The following is an 11,525-nucleotide window of genomic DNA, read 5'->3' as shown; positions in this document are numbered from 1 at the left end:
CAAGATTCATGGTTTCAGTTTGCTGCCATCCTCTCATAATTGGTTTTGATTGTGAGATTTCTTTTCACCCATTCGGAGCAATTCAAGAGTCTTCTCGGTTTGAGTAGCCGGAGTCCATCATTTCAGGTTTTTTTTCCTTTCTCAGCTTTCAGTTATCATCCTCCAATCTTACCGGTGCATCATTCAAATATTCTCTAATCAGTTCGTGATCCCTTCGTTCACTTGTATCTAAATTCTCTCAAGCATCTTCGTTCATTTGCAAATTCTTCCCGGTGTTTTCTTTATCTTCACTTCAATCGTTTTCAATTCTTACGGTGGTTCGTTCAAGGCTTCTCGTCATTCGTTTATCATATCCATTCTTTATCTTCACTTCAATAGTTTTCCTCAATTCCTGGGCCCGCCCTTGCATGGAGCAATCATAATGAATCGGATTTTAAGGTTTTCTTTTTGCAAAAACACTTTATAATGATTATTTGGTTAAGGTGCTCGGACCTCATATATACAAATACCTTTTGTATATTCTATATCAGCAGTTCATGCACCTCGATCGATACCCGTAAATAACTTGTCTCTTATTGTCGTTTGTGGCTATTCTTGTTGTGTGAAATGCTGCCATCACTTTAGCACGGTCGATATATGTTGTTGTACCCAAGAAGGATACACATGGGTGTGCATTATGAAGTTTAGGGCGTTTATGCACAAACTACACATTTCGCTCTGAGCGACCGGCTCAACCAAATAAGTCTTTTTCTTCCAAATATTTTTACGAATATGCTTTTTTGACATTGAAGTACGTTTTTTTTGGAATATTTGGCCCTACATTAATCATAATAAATATAATCATTTATACTAATTTTTAGTACTTAATACATATATTTTTATCAAATAAAAAATATTGTAATATAGTATGGTAAATTTACACTTTGTTTTATAATAAATAATTCATTTTTAACACATTACACCTTAAAACATATTTAAAGTGAACACATTACACCTTCTTAGATTAATTTATAACTATTGCATGAATGTCGTGTATATCACTTTGTGTGTGTTTTTAAATATCTTATTAGAGATCTCGAAAGTATATGATAGATGAAATATTTTGATAGCTGTCTTTGATTAGACACACGCAAATAAACAAATCTAGAATACACAAAATGTTCGCAAGGAACTTGTCACTTAATCATTTGCACATCACTTTATGATTTTCTGGTCAAATATGTCTTACATATTACAGTGGATTTGATAATCCGCTGATTTTTTAGTGTTTACTTTGAATTTTGTACTGAAATAGCATTGCTCTAACTAAGATAACACTTAGTACAAATTATAAAGGATTCAACTTAAAAATATTGGTAGCCTAACTAAAAGAGAGTGGCACTTTGGTGGCCGAGCTACCTGCAGGCCGCTACCTCGGGCCGTGCAGTATAGCGCCGCGATGTGTGCTCGTTTTTTTTCTCGTGCATATACGTTAGTAGCTGTCAAGTTGAAATACATGCGTGCCATACACTGGTGTGCTAGCTTTGTATGTGGACCGTGGGTTGCGTAGGGGATACACAAGCACGTCATGAGAGCATCTCCAACAGCCGCGCAACACGCGGCGCGCTAAAAACTCATTTGCCACACGCCCTTTGCCTGGTTTGACGCGGCCGGCAACGCTGGCTCCAGCAGCCGCGTTAAAACTGTGCGCGCATGCGTAGCTCCAGCGGCCGCGCTAAAATGCAGCATGCGCTAAACATTGCGTACATTCTTTTAATACAATGATAAATAAAATTCATAGATGAAAACGATACATAGATATTTTACATACTTCCATAGCATAGATAGATAAAAAACTATGGTGCAACGATTTTAAAAAAATTCCCAGTCATCGTTATCATCATCATCATCATTGCCATCCTCGCTTGTCTGGCCCGAGGTATCGAGCCACATGTCTTCCCAACAGTCATCATTAGACGAAAAGATCGACTGCCCACCATTTTCAACGATTTTGCACTGCGATAACGCCAGGGCCTTCCGCCGACGCATGTCCAACCGCTCCGCGCGACGCCTTGCCGTCTCCTCGCGGCGCCTTGCCCAAAAGGCTTCCTCGTTGGCGACGTCCTTTGGGTGGCACCGGCGCCACTCCACCAGGGCCCGCTCGTCCTCCTCGGCGACGAGGAGGCGGCGCTACCGCCGAGCGTGCTTCGCACGGTCCTGGTCCATGATAAGACGAGGCGGAGGGGCGACGTCCTGTGCCTGCTGGCGCGTTTGGACATCCTGGAAGTTCATCTGCTGCCACGGCTTGTCCAGGCGCCACGCCGTTGCGTCGTAGGCGCGTGCAACCTCATGCGAGGTCCGGAACGTACCGAGGCCAAGTCGGACGTCGGCGGACCGAATCTCGACGGAGAACCAGCCGTTGGGGCGCTGGCGGACTCCGTGGTAGCCCGATGCTCCTCGGCGGCGCAGCGGCATGGTGGCTCGTCGGTGGCGGGGCACTAGAGCGGCAAGGAGAGGAAGCGGTGGACGCGCTGGAAAGGCGAAGAAGCTATGAGACGCGTGTGGCAGTGTGGATAGGCGCGTGGCGAGCGCCGCAATTTTTAGGCACGCCGGAAGCGACGCGTCAAAAATAGCGCGCAAGCTGCCGCCCTTTCCCGCGCGCGCTGGAGCGCGCGAAACCGTCCAGCGCGCGCTAAAAGCTAAGTTTATCGTGCGCGCCTCTTTTGGCGCGGCCGTTGGAGATACTCTGAGCCTGATGGGCTGATTTAAAATTAGCACATGTGGGGTGGTGCGATGTTAATTCTGGGCCCCTCTGGCGCTGCAGGCTAGGCTAACCTCAGAAGCGGTGCTTTTTCTTCCATTGGTCAGATGATTTCATCCCCTTCCCTCGTCGTAGCTGTGCGGGCGACCATTCACCATGGATGGACTTGAGTTGTTCTTTGAAGAAGCAGATTCAAGGTGAACCAGTTTGCCCCGCGTAATTTCTCATGCTCTTACTTCTTCCAAACTGAAATCTGTTTTGACTTGGATATCCTACTCCTTGATTTCGCAACGATTTGTCCTTGAGTCCTTTCGTCTCCAGTTGTTGGTTTGGATCTGGCTGATTGAGAATCGTGTGTGTGCTCCAGGTTGTTTCCTAGGCTAGATGCGGGTGATATTTTGGGTGGCGGAATGTTGCCTGAGTATGTGGTTGCTTCCATCCATGAAGCTGGCCGGCGCTCCGCTGAGGTGATTTCTTCTGAACCCATGGACAGCAGCAGCGCCGAAGACCAGTTCCGATCGGTGGAAGCCAATGTTGCCTCGCACAGCAATGGTGACAGGAAGGTCGTTGGTGACTCAAACGACATGGCTCCTCAAGTACGACCGCTGCAGCTGTAGGAGAGGATGGAGATGCAGAGGGTGTGGTCGTCAACAACTCAAAAGGCTCTTGCTGGACTCTGACGGTAAGGAACAGTCACATTGGCATGGCACATGTTGACGGAGCCAACTCCCGTGCCGCGTACATGAAACTGGAGTGATGCATGGTTGACGGCGACGTGGAGTTGTGCTGCACTCCGGTGTTTGCTGGTGTACTGAGCCCGTGCAGAATATCAAAAGAGATAATATCATATGCAGTCATATAACTTACGTTCAATGTTTAGTTTGATATTAAAGCTTTAAAAATACGAATTTATGGTCATCTAACTTGCGTCCTTACGCAAATACGGTTACTTTGCTTGTATTCAGACGTATCCTGCGCTGATGTGGCATGTCAGCATGGCTATGCTCATTGTCAATGATTGGGAACAGCTTGAACGAGGCGCGCATATTTTTATTTTACAAAAACACCCTTGTTCTTTATTTAATTAAGCAGTAGCCCTTCAATAACACATGTGGGTACAACTTAATCGCAAAGAAGATTTGAGGAGATTTGAACTCTAGACATCGTATACACACATGCACTAGCTACATACTCGTGACTATAAAGAGATGTGCCTTCTTTAATATGGACGTAGATTCTTTTTATATTCCATTTTTCCCCATGTTCAGCCCAGAAAACCGGTTCCAAAAAATCTCACCTTTTTGTCCAAAAAATTCAAATGAAATTCAAATTTGAAAAATCGCAAGTTCAATTCATTGTCGTTCTGATACTGTATGCATATGAGAGATATATATTTGACATGGTTTCTGTCATTTAAATTAAAAAATTCAGGCAATAACATAGTTTTCCGGGGACCACAAAAATTTCTGGTAACTGATCTGTTATCAGAAATTCGGTCCGGGAGAAAAAACCTGAATACGAGTAGTTCCATTGCCAAATATAAAATTTATTGTTTATCTTTTAGACAATTATAGGTACTTGGTGTAGTTGTTAGCTCCTGCGGTTTCACACTTGAGGTAGACGAATGGAATCCATTGGGCCCCTTTTTTCCCTGCGGAATTATCCATGCGCCCAAGTTACAAATTTTTGGTTGACCCACTGACAGGTGGGCCCTGTGTAGATTAGTCTAGTTACCTGGTTAGCCTAACCTGTTGTTAGTATCACACCGACTAGTGACCCCACCCCTAAATTACCAGTTAGACATGTGTGTCTATTTATCTGATTAACCTGGACAAATTTGACATGTTTTTTTTAGAATAACTTGACGTGTTTTTGTGTGTAATCAAATAGATTTTAGTTGTGCATGTACAACATCGGGCAGCACTGGTGGGATGGATGTAATTGTTTAATTAACAGGTTGTTGGTTCGATGCCGTAAAAGACAGGTTGTTGGTTCGAACCCAATCTACCCCATCCTTTTTTCATTATATTTGACGTCTTTTGTCGTCATTAAATAAATTATGTAGGGATTTTTCTGAAAAAAAAACAATGTGCTAGAGTCACCCAACCCCTTGTGCACTCCTAGCCACTGACAGGTGGGCCTCCGTCAGGCTGGCGCGTCACATGGGCAGGCTATACGGCTAGATACGAGCGAAGTGACCATATTTGCATGATAACGCAAGTTGGACAACCATAAATCCGTATTTTTCTTCTACGAATACATTTAATATACAGGAATGTCATGCACGGTTGGCACCGATCGTGACGAGCACTGACGGGGCTGATTCCGGCGGCCACCAAAGGCCATTTTGGCAATGAAAATTGCTTTATGGTTTAGTACTATAAATTGTGTTTTTTATCTTGTCAAACAGCATCGTCATCTTTGATGCGTCATCCCTGACAGCTAAATTCGCACACGCCTACGGAAGCAGTGTCCCTGCGGGCTCCATTGTCATGGCCGAATTGGTACTTCGGGAGAATATCTGATACTCCCATCCTTAGGATGCTCCCAGTGCTCCAAACTCGGCAGCACATTTTTAAATGTTTAAAAAAATTCTAAAAACAATCTAGCACATTGACACAACATCAACTTATGTTGTAAAAAATTCAAATCAAAATTCAAAACATTGCTTGAGATAGAAAAATAACAATATTGGCATAAATGTGATAATGGGTCAAATCTAAAGCCCAACTTATGTTGTGTACTATCTACTGTCGAATTTGTCATTTACGTTTCTCAAGCTATGTTTCAGATTTTGATTTCAAAATTCGTGACAACATACAATGATGTTGTGTCTGTGTGCTGGATTTTTTTCAGAATTTTTCGAACATTTAAAAATGACCTACCGAGTTTGGAGCCCCGGGAGCACCCTAAGAGTTGGGAGTACCGGATATTCTCCTATGGTACTTCGTGATGGATGTGCACCCGTGGGCAGCGATCCTCGTTTTCGTCTACCCTCGACCTTGTTTTTTTGTGCATAATGAAACTTTCATTACTTAACCAGAGCATTGTTGAGGAAATCGTTAACTAGTAGTTGCTCGGTCGGCTGGTGAGTAGGGGATTAATAGGCTAATCGGCAAGTTAATCATCCATTTAATCAATTAATCGGACGATTTATCAGGAAATCGGCAACTCGGGGACCCTATGAGTAGGGATTAATCGGCAAGTTAACTGATTATTCGGATGAATTCTTGAACAGGGAACCAGAGTCATTACAATCCTGTAGACATAAGATGTCAACCTCATCAGGGGCACAATGAAGCCAAACAGTAGTTTTGGGCAGTAAACGGCCCATTTGTGCGAGAGCGTGGCTAGCTTTATTCTGCTCTTGTTTAATCACCGCTATTTCATGTGGCCGGACAGCTAGGATCTGCTTGATGTCGCCAACCATGGCCGCCACTGGAGCCCTGTTGGTTTCAGTGTCCCTGACCATGTGAGCCGCCGTCGAGCAGTCCGTCTCCACTATCAACCTGTCCAGGCTCCGCTCCATAGCCAGAGTCACTCCCTCCATGAGCGCCGCCATCTCTGTCTCGAGGGCGTTCGTACAGCATGGGATGAACCGGCAAGAAGCGAAAATGACGGCACTTGTATGATCACGAAGTATCATCCCAGCACCTCCTGTTCCCTCCTATTCCTTCCATGCACCATCCACGTTCGGCCACCATAAGTAATCACTCCCTTCCCCTTGGCAACATCATCGGATGGATTTTGCTGAATGTACAACAGCGTATTGATGTAGCCGGACAGGAATCTGGTAGAAGCCTCAAGTGGTGGTGCAGGTTTGTGGTGGTATACTTCATTACGTACATACCAGCTCCGGCGCCAAAGTGTCATCACCACAGGGAGTCTCTTCTCGTTCTTGCATTGGTCCAGCAGGTGGATGATCCACTCCGGCCCAGTGTTGACGACGGTCTCCAGCTTGGGCATACTCCATGTACGCGCCATCGCCGTCCATAGTTGTCGGGCCAACGGGCGACGGCATAGGGCGTGGTATGTGTCCTCGCATTCCAAACCACATAAAGCACATATATTAGACACCTCCAGTGTTCGTTTATGTTTATTTTCAAGCGTTGCCAGAGATTTCGCCGCGACTCTTCATGCGAAAACTCGTACCTTAAGGGGAGCAGGGCACCCCCACACTTGCCTTCCAGACGGCACTACCCTCGACCTTTATCCTCCATTCCACACAAGTGTTTTAAAAAAACGCTTTAGCTATACATCACCCGACTGAAAAGACAATTAGGGTCAGTCAAATTCTTTTTCCTAAACTATGCACACACACCTACACTACCACGTGCATGCATGCAACATGCAGCTAGTGCGTGCAGGACAGGTGACGCGGCCGCCGAGATCATTAATGGGGCTTGCTAGTGCAGAGTAATTGAGATCACGCGAGCAAAGCTCATCTTCGTATAAATTAAAAAAATTAATTTTGCGAATTTTCTCCATCATGTGAATGAACGAGTCCGAGCGTGTTTCGTTGTCTCTTCTCTCTGCCTTCTTTATTAAGTCGTGTAAATGCCTCTAATTCATTCTTTCTAAGAAAACTTTACTATTTTGATTTTATTTTATTTTTTGTTTCATTTTGTTTCTACCAATGTCACTAATTCATTCTATCTTAGAAAACTTCATTATTTTGATTTTGTTTCATTTTATTTCTTTTTTAAAGGTAATACCATTGTCACTAATTCATTCTTCCTTAGAAAAATTTCATTAATTTTATTTTTGTTTAGTTTTTGTTTCATTTTGTTTCTTCTTTAAAGGCAATACCAATGTCACTAATTTATTCCTTTTTAGGAAACTTTTGTTCTATGAAACCACTTTTATATGCTTATTATTGCATATTCTAAAAAATGCATTTTTTTGTAAATTGTGTGCAATATATTATTATTATTATTATTGTTATTATTATTATTGTTGTTATTATTATTATTATTGTTATTTCCTTTTTTCTTTAAGGGTAATGCCAATGATACTAATTTGTTTCATTTTAGAAAACATGTTTTTGCGAAAACTCCACTTTTGCATGTCTAATCTTGCATATTATAATAAATGCAATTATTGTGTAAATTGTGTGCAAATTTTACCATTATTTCTTTTTGTTTTTAGCCCCTTTCCTCTCAAAGGGTAATACCAATGTCACTAATTCACTATTTCTTAGAATAATTCATTATTTTGATTATGTTTGAGTTTTATTTTATTTTCTTCCTTCACTAGTAGAAAAGGGGGCAAAGGTCCAGGCCGGGTCAGCCCATTAGTTCCGGTTCAGTCCAGAACCGGGACCAATGGGGGCATTGGACCCGGTTCGTGATCCCAGGGGGCCGCCCGGGCCACGTGGGCCATTGGTCCCGGTTCGTCTGGACCTTTTGGTCCCGGTTGGTGGGACGAACCGGGACCAATGGGCCTTGCTCCTGGCCCACCACCATTGGTCCCGGTTGGTGGCTTGAACCGGGACCAAAGGCTCCCCTTTAGTCCTGGTTCATGCCACCAACCGGGACCAATGAGGTGCCTATATATACCCCCTCGCGTAAGAGCAGAGCACGCTGCTCTGTTTTTTCTGGCCGAGGGGGAGAGGGCTTGGTGGTGCTCTAGCTCACCTCCTATGCACACAAGGTGTTCGATGGAATGCCCGAGCCACACTACTTAAGCTTTCTCCTCTCCAAGCTCGACCTGCAAGCTCCATTTTCCTCAATCTTTGTCTAGGTTTAGCGGTCCGTCACACCCCGTCCCCATCTTCACCGTCGTCGATCACCCGCGCCGAGCTCATCGCCGGCACCACCGTGGTGAGCCTCTTGTTCATATATTCTCTCTGAAAGGGAAAAATATTCTTACTTGTATGTTTACATAGATACTTGTATTGTTTTCTTACTTTTATTATTTCATCTTATATAGTGCGATGGTTTTGGTATCCGCCCCCGTTGGCCCTCGTCATGTCTATGATTCGGATGTGGTATATATATTATCTTTATAACTATTGGTTCATTTATTGTTTATGAAAATTATGCTGACCAACGTGATATAGATTTTATTTATCTAGGATGTATGTGAACTGGAAATTCCAACCGACCCTATTGTCGAGAGGTTAAATTTAGTTGAAGAAGAAAACAATTTCTTGAAGGAAAAAATAAAAAAAATTGAGGAGGAGAAGATGATATTGGAGTTGCATGTTGCGGATGTCGTCGATGATCACAAGATCAAGATGGATGCAATGTGCTTGAAGATGAGAAATATTAGAAAATATGCCATTCATACCGAGGCTTGGTATCATTATGCCGTTGGATCAATTGTTACCTTGGTTGCGATTATGATCGCATTTGTTTTCGTATTGAAATGTTTTACATAGTTTCAATGCATGGTCGAATTAATTAGATGCTCTGGAGAGCTATATGTTGTTAGATGAGAACTATGTATGTACTTTGGTTTTAATGTGATGATGAACTTCTATTAATTTGGACACTTAATTATATATAATGCACGCAGATGAACCGGCAATGGATGTACGGTGACAGACACACCTCCAAGTACATTAAGGGCATGCATGAGTTTCTCGATGCGGCTGAGGCAAACAAGCAGAATGGTTTTATGTGTTGTCCATGCACTGAATGTGGGAATACGATGTCTTACTCTGACCGGAAAATCCTTCACTCCCACCTGCTTTACAAGGGTTTCATGCCACACTATAATGTTTGGACGAGGCATGGAAATAGGGGTTATGGAAGACGGCGAAGAAGAAGAGTACGATGACAACTATGTGCCCCCTGAATACGGTGATGCTGCAACGGGGGGAGCTGGTGAAGATCAAGAGGAACCAGACGATGTCCCCAATGATGCTGCAACAGGTGAAGCTGCTGAAGATCAAGAGGAACCAGACGATGTGCCCGATGATGATGATCTCCGCCGGGTCATTATCGATGCAAGGACGCAATGCGAAAGTCAAAAGGAGAAGCTGAAGTTCGATCGCATGTTAGAGGATCACAAAAAAGGGTTGTACCCCAATTGCGAAGATGGCAACACAAAGCTCGGTACCATACTGGAATTGCTGCAGTGCAAGGCAGAGAATGCTGTGCCTGACAAAGGATTTGAGAAGCTACTGAAAATATTGAAGAAGAAGCTTCCAAAGGATAACGAATTGCCCGACAGTACATACACAACAAAGAAGGTCGTATGTCCTCTAGGATTGGAGGTGGAGAAGATACATGCATGCCCTAATGACTGCATCCTCTACCACGGTGCATACAAGGATCTGATCGCATGCCCGGTATGTGGTGCATTGCGGTATAAGATCAGACGAGATGGCCCTGGTGATGTTGACGGCGAGCCCCCCCAGGAAGAGGGTTCCTGCGAAGGTGATGTGGTATGCTCCTATAATACCACGGTTGAAACATCTGTTCAAAAACGAGAGCATGCCAAGTTGATGCGATGGCACAGTGAGGACCATAAGAAAGACGGGAAGTTGAGAGCACCCGCTGACGAGTCGCAGTGGAGAAAAATCAAGAGAAAGTACTGGGATGAGTTTGCAAAGGACCCAAGGAATGTAGGGTTTTCTTTAAGCGTGGATGGCATTAATCCTTTCGGGGAGCAGAGCAGCAATCACAGCACCTGCCCATGACTCTATGTATGTATGACCTTCCTCCTTGGATGTGCATGAAGCAGAAGTTCATTATGATGCCAGTCCTCATCCAAGGCCCTAAGCAACCCGGCAACGACATTGATGTGTACCTAAGGCCATTAGTTGAAGCACTTTTACAGCTGTGGAATGGAAATGGTGTACGTACGTGGGATGAGCACAGACTGGAGGAATTTAACCTAAAGGCGTTGCTGTTCGTGACCATCAACAATTGGCCCGCTCTCAGTAACCTTTCAGGATAGACAAACAAAGGATACCACGCATGCACGCACTGTTTAGATGACACTGAAAGTATATACCTGGATAAATGCAGGAAGAATGTGTACCTGGGCCATCGTCGATTTCTTCTAACCAACCATTAATGTCAAAAGAAAGGCAAGCATTTCAAAGGCGAGGCAGATCACCGGAAGAAGCCTGCCATGCGTACCGGTGATCACGTACTTGCTATGGTCAATGATTTACACGTAATCTTTGGAAAGGGTCCCGGCGCACTAGCTGTTCTGAATGACGTTGAGGGACACGCACCCATGTGGAAGAAGAAATCTATATTTTGGGACCTACCCTACTGGAAAGACCTAGAGGTCCGCTCTTCAATCGACGAGATGCACGTGACGAAGAATCTTTGCGTGAACCTGCTAGGCTTCTTGGGCGTGTATGGAAAGACAAAAGATACACCTGAGGCACGGGAGGACCTGCAACATTTGCATGAAAAAGATGGCATGCCTCCAAAGCAGTATGAAGGTCCTGCCAGCTACGCTCTTACGAAAGAAGAGAAAGAAATCTTCTTTGAATGCCTGCTCAGCATGAAGGTCCCGACTGGCTTCTCGTCGAATATAAAGGGAATAATAAATATGCCAGAGAAAAAGTTCAAGAACCTAAAGTCTCATGACTGCCACGTGATTATGACGCAACTGCTTCCGGTTGCATTGAGGGGGCTTCTACCGGAAAACGTCCGATTAGCCATTGTGAAGCTATGTGCATTCCTCAATGCAATCTCTCAGAAGGTGATCGATCCAGAAATCATACCAAGGCTAAGGAGTGATGTGGGGCAATGTATTGTCAGTTTCGACCTGGTATTCCCACCATCCTTCTTCAATATCATGACGCACGTCCTAGTTC

At 44.2% G+C, this 11,525-nt stretch overlaps 1 pseudogene; it reads right to left on the bottom strand.

Annotated features, from left to right (window-relative positions):
• Positions 1–1,851: 1,851 nt before the first annotated feature.
• Positions 1,852–2,457, bottom strand: LOC147983191 (uncharacterized; annotated as a pseudogene).
• Between the last annotated feature and the right edge of the window lie 9,068 nt (positions 2,458–11,525).

This window comes from Triticum urartu, chromosome 2A (assembly GCF_056163025.1).
Source record: "Triticum urartu cultivar PI428250 chromosome 2A, HENAU_Tu73, whole genome shotgun sequence".
NCBI lineage: Eukaryota > Viridiplantae > Streptophyta > Magnoliopsida > Poales > Poaceae > Triticum > Triticum urartu.
The sequence above is the reverse complement of the archived record's forward strand: the minus strand, read 5'-3'. Positions and strand labels throughout refer to the sequence as shown.